Below are 11,298 nucleotides of genomic sequence, written 5' to 3' on the forward strand. Positions count from 1 at the left end.
TTCCACATCGTCTCCTGACATCCTCAGAAATGGATGGATGTTGAATACTGACTTGTATCACAGGGTGACCTGGCTGAACCTCCCAGGGCCTGTGGGTAGTGTTATGCCAACGAGAGGCCTCCAACCTGGACAGTACTTTTCAGGCTCTGGTCCCTGGAGGGCCCAGACCCCCGCAGTGAGAGGTAGGGAGGGGGAGGGATGGAGGAGGGCCAAACAAAAACACACCCTGTGATCCAAACAGCAAACAGCCCACCTACTAACGCTCAGCATCTGGAGGCAATGACACACACACACACCTATTCACATTCTGATGTCACTGACCGCCCACACAAACAAACACACACACAGGTTCACAAACTAATATACACACCTATGTACACACATGCCCATTCACACAAACACAGTACTCACATACAGTGTAACTACCAACTACACACACACTAAACACACACACACACACACACACACACACACACACACACACACACACACACACACACACACACACACACACACACACACACACACACACACACACACACACACACACACACACACACACAACAGGTTTTATTGATTAAAACACTAACTTAGAGTTGCATATAGCTCAAGTGTCTGTGAAAATGATATGAGGTTATAGGAATTTAAAATAGTCTATGATGTGTTCACAGGTCATGGAAAAGTATTCCATTTTAGTTTAATTCTATTCAGAAATGGATCAGTGAAATCAATCTAAAACGGCTTGTGAGCTATCAGCTAAAGCATTGAATCCAAAGAAACAGATTTAGAATTTGGCTAATACAGTGTCCTTTGTGTATTTACTTAAGATAGAAAACAGAGGTAAAGAGAAAAAAAGACAAAACAAAAACAGATGAACAAAGTTGGAAAAAGAGCAGGGGAGCAAAACAAAGATGGAGAGGGTTGGAAGAGGAGGAGTGGAAAGTTAATCCAAGCTGAATCGTTGGGTCCGGCTTCAGGAGTGACACTGAAAACAGTTTTTCTTTCTTTTCTTTCTTTTCCGTCCAAATTTGCTCTCCCCTCTCCCTCTCTTTTCTCTTCCTCCTGTGCCTCTCGCTATTTTTCAGCCTCCTTATCCTTTTTAATTAGAGGGGCTATTCTGCAGCATTGAAGGCCCTAATCCCCTACTGACCAACAATACAAAAAGGCAGCCTTTGAACAGCCGACCTGCACCCCCTGCACCCCCTGCCCCTGCACCCCCTGCCCCTGCACCCCCCACCACTCCAAACACTACCCAAGCACTCCAAGGCTCCCACCATTTGGAAAACCAGACATTGCCTCTTTTTCCAACTTTTTCCTACTTTTCGGACAAAGCGCAGAGGGTACCAAGTGCAAACTGAAAGTCTCTGAAAGATGTCAGAGTTCTGCCAAGACGCAAAGGTCAGAACTTGGATAACGTTTGGATGAACACTGTTTCCAAGAATTTTGACACTATTTTATTGAGTTCCTTCACTCTGAACATGTTTAGCTTTCTGTAACTACCAAGAGAGTACTCGAGAGTCCGCATTACTCTGCAGCAGTGGTTCCCAAACTTTTTATAGTCCCGTACCCCTTCAAACTTTCAACCTCCAGCTGTGTACCCGCTCTAGCACCAGGGTCAGCGCACTCTCAAATGTTGTTTTTTGCCATCATTGTAAGCCTGCCACACACACACTATACGATACATTTGTTAAACATAAGAATGAGTTTTTTGTCACAACCCAGCCTGTGGGAAGTGACAAAGAGCTCTTAAAGTACTAGGGAACAAATAATAATATAATAATAATCAATCATGTTGCTCTTTATTTAACAATCTTACATAGAAAACCTTATTTGTTAATTGGAAATTGTGAATAACTCACCACAGGTTAATGAGAAGGTGTGCTTGAAAGGATGCACATAACTCTGCAATGTTGGGTTGTATTGGAGAGAGTCTCAGTCTTAAATAATTTTCCACACACAGTCTGAGCCTGTATTTAGTTTTCATGCTAGTGAGGGCCGAGAATCCACTCTCACATAGGTACGTGGTTGCAAAGGGCATCGGTGTCTTAACAGCGTGATTTGCCAAGGCAGGATCCTCTGAGCACAGCCCAATCCAGAAATCTGGCAGTGGCTTCTGATTAAATAACATTTTCACAGAACCGCTTGTTGCAATTTCGATGAGGCTGTCTTGTTCAGATATCGGTAAGTGGACTGGAGGCAGGGCATGAAAGGGATAACGAATCTAGTTCTTTGTGTCATCCGTTTTGGGAAAGTATCTGCGTAATTGCGGACTCAACTCACTCAGGTGCTTCGCTATATCACATTTGACATTGTACGTAAGCTTGAGTTCATTTGCACACAAAAAATCATACAACGACTGTGTGTTGGCCAGTCATGTGATAAACTTGTCATCATGAAAGCAGTCAGACAATTGAAAATTATGGTCAGTAAAGAAAACTTTAAGCTCGTCTCTCAATTTAAAACAAAAGTGTAAACACTCTGCCCCTTGATAACCATCGCACTTCTGTATGTTGTAAAAGCGTTACATGGTCGCTGCCCATATCATTGTATAGAGCAGAAAATACACGAGAGTTCAGGGGTCTTGCATTAACAAAGTTAACCATTTTCACTGTAGTGTCCAAAACGTGTATGAAGCTGTCAGGCATTCCTTTGGCAGCAAGAGCCTCTCGGTGGATGCTGCAGTGTACCCAAGTGGTGTCGGGAGAAACTGCTTGCACACGCGTTACCACTCCACTATGTCTCCCTGTCATGGCTTTTGAGCCATCAGTACAGATACCAACACATCTTGACCACCAAAGCCCATTTGACGTCACAAAGCTGTCCAGTACTTTAAAATTATCCTCTCATGTTGTCCTGGTTTCCAGTGGTTTGCAGAAGAGGATGTCTTCCTTAATTGACCCCCCATAAACATAACGGACATGTACCAGGAGCTGTGCCAGGCCCGCCACATCTGTTGACTCAACCAGCTGTAACGCATAGAATTTCCTGGCTTGTATGCATAGCAGTAATTGTTTCAAAACATCTCCTGCCATGTCACTGATGCTGAAACAGTGTTGTTTGATGAAGGCATTGTCTGTATAGTTTCTTTCTTTGTCCTTTCCCCCAGCATTGTCCCAGCCATATCCACTCCAGCAGGAAGAATTAAGTTCCCCACAATAGTATGGGTCTTGCCTGTCCTAGCCATTCGGTAGCTCACCATATAAGACGCTTCTAACCCCTTCTCATTAATGGTATCTGTTGCTTTTATACATGTCTTACTACTCGAACGTCGTCTTAATTCGTCATCTTAATTCTCGCTCAAAAAACTCCTGTGGCTTATTTTTCAAATTGGCATGTTTTGTTTCTAAATGTCTGCACAAGAGTGAAGGTTTCATTGAGTTGTGGGATAGTACCTTATATAACATATAACTTATATAACAGACCTTGGCTGAGGAAAGGCACTACTCCCAATATAAGTGAACCCTAAATCAATGTGGTTCTCATCATATTTGCGCCCCTTCGAGGGTCCAACGTCCCTGTCTGTTGTTCGGTGCTTTCCAGGGTAAGGGAGCAGTAGCTCTTCGGCTGCATCAGATTCATAACTTTCAGTGTCCATGCTAGCTGGGCTAACAACAAATGTAGAATTACTGATGCTAGCATTGGATGTGCTCGTGGAAGCAGAACAACTTGTGTCGTCAACATGTGCAGGTGTAGTACTGCTGGTAGTAGCAGTACTACCAGTAGAGCTGGTATGTGCCTTCCTTTTTTTAAACCATTTATCAATTTTCAGGCAAACAGAATGAGCAGCAGCTACATTTGGCCACATACGGATCGTTAGCGGAATTCCCGCGAGAGAGTAACAGTTAATGTGATTGGATGATCATTATTTGACTCGACTACCTGTATTTGACATTGTGTTGTTATTTCGATGAACACTAGATGGTTTAATGACATTTTTTGGCAGTGAAACAAGGCTACTCAGGCAAGAAAGAAAAAAAAACTCACCGAAATGTATAGCCCCATAGGAAAATATAAATGGACTGTTTGAACATTTGAAGGAAGAAAAAAAAAGTGGAAAAAAAAAATGCGGACCCCAGTTTGGGAATCCCTGCTATACAGGGAACAGTAATCTGAAAACAATCAAACATAACCTGTGTTTACAGCAAAGACACGGGGCTAGAAAAAAGAAAGGATGTAAACAAAGGGGTTAACCAACTGCATATTCATGCAGAGGGACAGAAAGAAGGAGGAACTGTGAATCGATGAAAAAGAAAAACGGACTCAGCAGGCCTTTTGTTGTTTTAATAGGAAAACAGAAAAGGGTTAGATGGCAAGCGATGTAGAGAAATGCAATGGGGTTAAAAAATATGGAAATTCTCCCAGTCCAACTCAGGCCTCATTTACATCCCATTAACATATTTTATTGGTATCCCAGAAGCCTATTAATGTTGACCCTTGTTGTTAAATGCCTAGTTAGTAGATAATAATGTCCTGTCATTACTTTTTAATGAATGCCAGATTGAGAAAAGGGGTAGGTTAAAAGTCTCCCTACTACACTACTGATAACACGCCTATTAATCCGTATCATAAACTTCTGTTATTAGGCAATCATGACCTCATTTATTCACAATGCTTTCAATAAATAGCCTGGCTTCCTGCTATTTTATCTTAATGCGGAACTGACAATTGCTTGCCCAAAATTTCATATAGATTATTATTCTTACATTTGACAATTTAGTCATTTTAGCAGACTTTCTTATCCAGAGCGACTTACAATAGTGGGTGCATACATTTTCGTACTTAACTTTTTTGTTCTTCACAGTAATTAGAACCCAAAAAGTGCTAATTTAGGATAGAAGCCTCAAGACGATATTCTGTAAGCATTTGACACCCATGCCTCAATAAATATACCAAAATCCATGACATAACCAAGTCTTTGTGTAATATTTGATGGTCTATGTTCAATAAGGTTTTACTAATAGGCAGCCAATGTTTGTTTTCATTTGGATAAGAATGCTCAGAATATGGGTCATTTGTATTCTATCATGCTAAATAACATTTTGCACACACACTTCTGCTAATGGCAAGTAGTTTGAGTAAAATAGCGAGATTAATTGCCAGACTTGCCAGTATAGACTTGCCAGTATGACTACCCTGAATATTACCTTGGATATGAATGATTCAGAAACAACAGCAACAGTGTCAACCACAGCAACTGTTTGCTCCTCGTTGGTATACTGACTCTGCTGACTCCACACCACCCTGTACAGTCAGCAAGACCCAAACCAGTCCATCCGAACACAGTCTAGGCACACTGTTAATCACATGCCCAATATTTCCATAGCAAGCAATTACCATCCAGCTTTTATGTGCGAAATGGGCCGTGGCAGAGAACGAGAGAGTTATGAATGACAACGAGAGAGGAAGAGTGAAACGGACGAAGAGAAACAGAGGGAGAATAAAAGAGTAATTAAGATGTTGGGTGAGAGGCGAGAGAGGAGGACAGAGACAGGCAGCTAGTCTGTTGCTGTGTGATTTGAGGCATGCGAACACACTAATTAGTCCTTCATTGTGAGATAATGCACTTGGCCCGGTTCTCCTGGTTCTACGAGCTGCCCGGGCCTGAACTGACCCACCAAAGGTCAGAGGTCACCATGTGCGGTTTGCCTCGTGTGTATGTACGGTGTGAGCTGTCCCATTCTCTGCAAAGCAAACTTGGTATAGTTGAGTTGCCATGGTTTTGCATAGGTTTGTATGTAGAATGAGTGGGAGTGAAGTGAGTGTTCAAAACTGATTAAGAATTTCATCCAAAACAGTGAACAAACCAGACCCAGAACTAATAAGAATTAGATGGACCGGTGGGCAAGAAAATGGACTGTCGGTTCTGAGAATCCAGGGCTTGCTTACTTGTAAAGGCCTAGTAGACATCCCCAAACACACACACTAACACACACAAATACAGACTTATACACACGCGCACACACCACTCCTCCGGCCTATCACTCTCTTCTCCCGCCATCTTTTGAGGAGCAGTAATCTGTGAACCCTGAATCATAAGCCTGGGTAAAGCTATGTAATACGGGTAATTCGATGAAGCAGTATTTTCCCGGTGAGAGGCAAAATCCTGTTGACTATTCAGGAATTGAATCGTCCAACAGTAATGCCATTAGGCCAGTGCCACGGATTCCTCCGAAAATGCTGTTTAATTGCCAGTAGTGGACCATTGTCTGGTGACGGGTAAACACTGGCTTGGGGGGGGGGGGGGGATTCCGTAAGGAAGCGTGTGAAAAAGATGTCCCCCTTGGCTTCAGCCAATCGGCATCGAGGAAAGGATTTACACAGACATAGATGAAGCCGGAGCCTCCAAAGTGGCAGAGGCACTAGCTTAACTAAAGTCTTCAAGAGAAAGAATAAACTCTTCTCTTTTAATACAGGATTTGTTCAACAATGCGATTCAGGGGGTGTCTATTCAGAGTATGGATTTTTTGGGGGGGACTGGCGGGGTCTTTAAGGATCAAGCCGTGTTGCTCACGTTTGTTAGCGAGGGAATCGAAGGATCACGGCATGTTGCTCACGTTCGTTGAGCGGTTTCGGTGTGTTTTTCTACAATATTATTCCTCTGTATCCCCCAACTGTTAGTCCCACTTATTTCCACCTTTTTAAAAGCACCTTGCGTAAACCCATCACCTCATAAAATACCATAAGTAGCCTACCATAAACTGTCTTGCACTGTGCTGAAATATCGATATTTCAGTAAAGCCAAAGAATTCCTATAGCTCACCGATCAATAATTCAAGCCCACTCAAAAATGCCCCCTGAACCTCGAGCACCCCTAGCCTGCTGCTCCCCACCCCTCCATTGGTCCTGTCCAGGAGGACATTGATAGGATGTGAGAGGTGTGGTGGCCATTGCTGCCCTCCATTGTGAGCTGGTGCCTGCAGTACGAGCAGAGCTGCCAGACCAGACACTGATGCGGGTTGACACTGCATCCAGGAGGCGAGGACACTCTTTTCTTTTGCTCTTTTTCTCGCCCCCTAAAAAGTTTTTTAAAAAAGGCCTTTTAGTAGACAGGCCCCTCCCTTTTCTCATTCGCCGATTCCAGCCCTGAACTGGTCCTCGGTCTCACCCTCCTATCCTTGCCTCTCTCCCTCCTCTCCTCCTTTTCTCTCCTCTATTCTCACCCTCTCAGAGAAAAAGAACTGGAACCAAGATGGATATGGAATCCCTAAAGACATTCCCTCTCTTTTCTCTCCCTCTCAATCTCTTTCTTTCTCTTCCTCATTTCAAATAAAATTCAAGTCGTTAGACAAAGAAGCATTTACGCAAATGATGCACAAGGCAATGAGAAGAATAAGAAGGCAATAAGACCCTGTAACATATTGAGCCCACTAGCTGCTCTTGAGGCTGACACCCTGCCACATAGTGAGCCCTATTCACCACACCTCAGGCTATGACCACACTCAATATTTAATCTGAGTACCAATCCCTGATCCATTCATAATCCTGAGTCTATTCATCTTATAATACCTATTGTTTACAGGGAGTTGCAGGGAGATGCAACAGACTGTCATGTCATTTATTCATCCTAGTGAGAAAGGGAAACTGTCAAAGTGGGAAAGTGAGGACTGTTTATGTCCTTAGACTATGATGTTTTCTGATTACTTCATACTGTACGTATCAGTGACTATATAACTATTTTTGATGTGTCACCTATGCATGTCTCTCCTTGGCGTTATTGTCACACCTAAAGTGGCACGAAAGAGGAGAGTGACCTGGGAAGGCCTGCGAAAACTGAGTGGTGGTCTACACTCACAGCCCACGTCAGGAAGTACTTGAGCCTAAAGGTTGTTCGTGGGATAAGAACAAGAGGACTCATGCGTGGGTGTGGGAGGAGTATTATTGGAACGTAATGAATCGATTCATCTCCCTCTCCGATCGCCACAGGAGCACACGGACTACCAATCCCCTTTAATGGAACAGCTAATGACGAGCTCCATTAGTTTAATGTCTGCTTTTATCGGCCTCCTCTTAAGATGACTGCAGCGTTTCATGTCTGACTCATATCTCACTTTAGCAACCCAGAGGAAATTGTGAAGGGATTAATTTTGTGATGGACCCCCTGCTCCATCCCTCCCCCACCCCCCCGTCCTCCCTCCGTCTTCATCCGCCTCTCTCTCCCAGCTCCCAGCCAGAGACCCAGGAGGAATAGTCTCTTTGTCGCCCTGCCGCTTTCAGAGTTGAAGAACAAGAGAAGTTTAATCCTCATTGTCCAGGAGACTGGGGGGGGGGGGTTCACCGGCTGTAAAATGATCCAACTGGCCCTGGCTAATTCTCTCCCCAACCCCCAACCCCCCAGGTCTGAACCCCCCCCAGCACCAGCCCTATACTCCAGCCCAAGCATCAACCCAAGCACCAGCCCCAGTCCTAGCCCTAGTCCTATCATACCACCAAATCGCTCAGATGCACACTCACGTGGAGAGCGAGACCTACACATTGAGAATAGGCCTCTAACAGAAATAGGCCTCGCACACAGTCACACAGACACGCGGCACACCCTGTTACGTGGGTGTGATGAGGATATGAACGGTTTATCTGTGTATTTTTAAGTGGTTTAAGGTAATCACCTGAGCTAATTCTAAGGCCAACACACCGGGGGTATTTATCCTTAGACCCCACTCTGCGTACCAAATGGCACGTATTTCCTACACACTTTTGAACAGAGCCTTGTATACAAAGGGAATAGGGTGCCATATGGGACACATCCCATATCTCCCAGGCGAAGTGTGTCTTGTTTACCTGACTGATCTTATGTATCCTCTTTTTGAGATATTCATCCCCCCCCCCCCCCCCCCCCCCAAGGGAGCCCCGTTTATCTTACAACTAGTTCTACTCCCCTAGGCTGAGAGCAACCTGCCACCATCCTGTCACAAAGAAGCATGTTATGGGGCTTGGATGTGAGTGTTTGTGAGTAGAGAGACAGTATTATGCTGCGATAAATCCAGGTTAAGGTCAGTGGGTTGGAGCACAGATTATGGCATGTTTACTGAGTGTATCAACACATCTCTTCTGTTGCCTCTGCAGACTGGGACCAGTAGAGTACCAGTTTGGGATAACGTCTAGATAACATGTTGATAACGTATAGATAACATATGGATCAGAAGATAATGAAGCGGTGAGACAAAGGGAGAAAGAAGACCTCATCTGACTTACTGACATTCAGATCCCTGACAATGAAAACAATCACCGTGCCATGGTTCTTCCAACTTCCTCCTTATAAATAGTACTCCATGTCTGCCTGTTTTCTCACCCCCTCCCTCTCTCGTCGTCTACCTTTTGCTGATTTTCTCACTCATTTTTTCCAATCTCTCTATTTCTATCCCCTCCCCTCTCTTTCTCTTTCCATCCCTCTTTCTCTCTCTCTACACTCTTTCTCTTTCTTTCTTCCTCTCTCCTCCTTCCTGAGTGACAGCTCAATGGCCGTTTCTCCCAGGCTTATCTGTCCTCAGCAGATGGTTGACTTGGATCACTGTTCATACGCCACGATCTGGAGTGCTGATAAAGACTAGCTGGTATAGAGGGAGTTCACCCTCTCTCTCTCTCTTTCCCTCTCTCTCTGCCCCTCTCTTTCTCTGTCTTTCAGCATTCCATCTCTCTCACCCATACCTTCCCTTCCTTTTTCAATCTCACCCTTCTTTCCCCTTCCCACTCACCTCCCTTACTCTCTTTCTCTCCCACCCCATCTTTCCATGTTCCTTCTCTCCCTCCATACTTTCTCCCCATTATCCCTCCATCCATCCCTCCACCTCTGTGCGTGCGTGGAGTCTGGTGCTGAGTGATTGTCTCTCCTCCCTGCTGTGTTGGCGCCCGTCTAAAGAGCCCCAGGACTGTCTCTCCGTGAGGGGCCCCTACGCTGCCAGGGCTGCCCACTGCACTCCTCTCCTCCAACCTTCTCTTTTTCATCTCCATATCACCCTTTCTCTCCTCTCCTTTACTTCTCTCTCCTCTACATTTTTTATATCTCTGTATATTACACCAATCGCCCTTCCTCTCCTCTCCTCTCCTCACTTCTCATTCCTCTTTTTGTCATCCCCATATCATGCCAATCCCTTTCGCTCCTCTTCAATACTCGGTGATATCGCTTCATCCAATCCCTCTCCTTCCCCCTCTCAGTCAAAGCTTGACTCCACAAGCTTTGTCAAAAGGTCCCACTGTATATCTCTCTCTGTTTCCAGCCGTTGCAGCGTCTTCTTCCCCTTCCTAGTGTTCCTCATTCATGACCGTGGAACACCAGGAAGGAGATGAAGACTGCAACGGATGCTTTGTATTTCAGAGAATGGGATGTGTTGAGGATATCCTGCAGTCCGTTTAGAATAAATACACTGATGAACACAGTCAGTAGTCCTAACCTTATGGAGCCAATCAGTAGTTGAAACAATAACAAAAGAGGCTCCCCACCTCTGTTTTGGTAAAAAAAAAACTGAGGGATGGGGCTGGACAAATGTAACCACTCTCGAATTCATAGACAATGCTACGGATGGACGGACTGACCATCCATGATATCAAAATTATCATTTTAACGAACTATTGTTTAGAAACAAAGGAGTAAAAAAAACATATATTATGGGTTCTGATGGGGTAGGACAGTTGAGCTAAGCTCATGTTATATTCTTCAAGAATCAATGGGCACATACCATTCATTTAAAAGTTTTTTTTAAAATGATGTAGCAATCGCAGATTGACGCTTTAATCATTTGATGTGTGTATCACACCTCTTGCAGAATGGGAAGAAGAATGACTGTCCTTTCGTCTACAGCAGCACTTGGGCATGAAAGGGGCGGTTGGAGGACTGGGGGCGATATAGGAGAACACAGCACCTTGTCGGGCAAGAGAGCAACAGACAGGAAAGTTGGCTAAAGCTGAAGGGGACTGGCAACCAGGCAAAGACAGCACAACTGGCTCATCAGTAACTAATGCAGCATCAGAAGAAAATATAAAACAGCACCACAGGAAAGATACAGTTGATTCCAGCCAACGTGCCTCCGAATTAGCCAGCTCCAATGCCTCTGTGTTATATGTTGTTTATAAAGCTAGTTGTAGAAACATTCTAGTTTCTTTAACATTTCAAGTTTCTAAAAATAACTATTTTTCATAATAATGTATTCCATCCACTGCAGTCTAAAAAGTAAATCCAAAAACCTATTCTAACATTCCTACATTGGGTTGCTGTTACATGTGCGGTGAAATCCTTCCCCAGACAGTGAGTTTCTGGTAGTCTGACAGCTCTCTCCACTCCAGGCGCTGAGAGGCCATTTTAATCTG

The sequence above is a fragment of the Oncorhynchus mykiss genome, chromosome 8 (genome assembly GCF_013265735.2).
Source record: "Oncorhynchus mykiss isolate Arlee chromosome 8, USDA_OmykA_1.1, whole genome shotgun sequence".
NCBI lineage: Eukaryota > Metazoa > Chordata > Actinopteri > Salmoniformes > Salmonidae > Oncorhynchus > Oncorhynchus mykiss.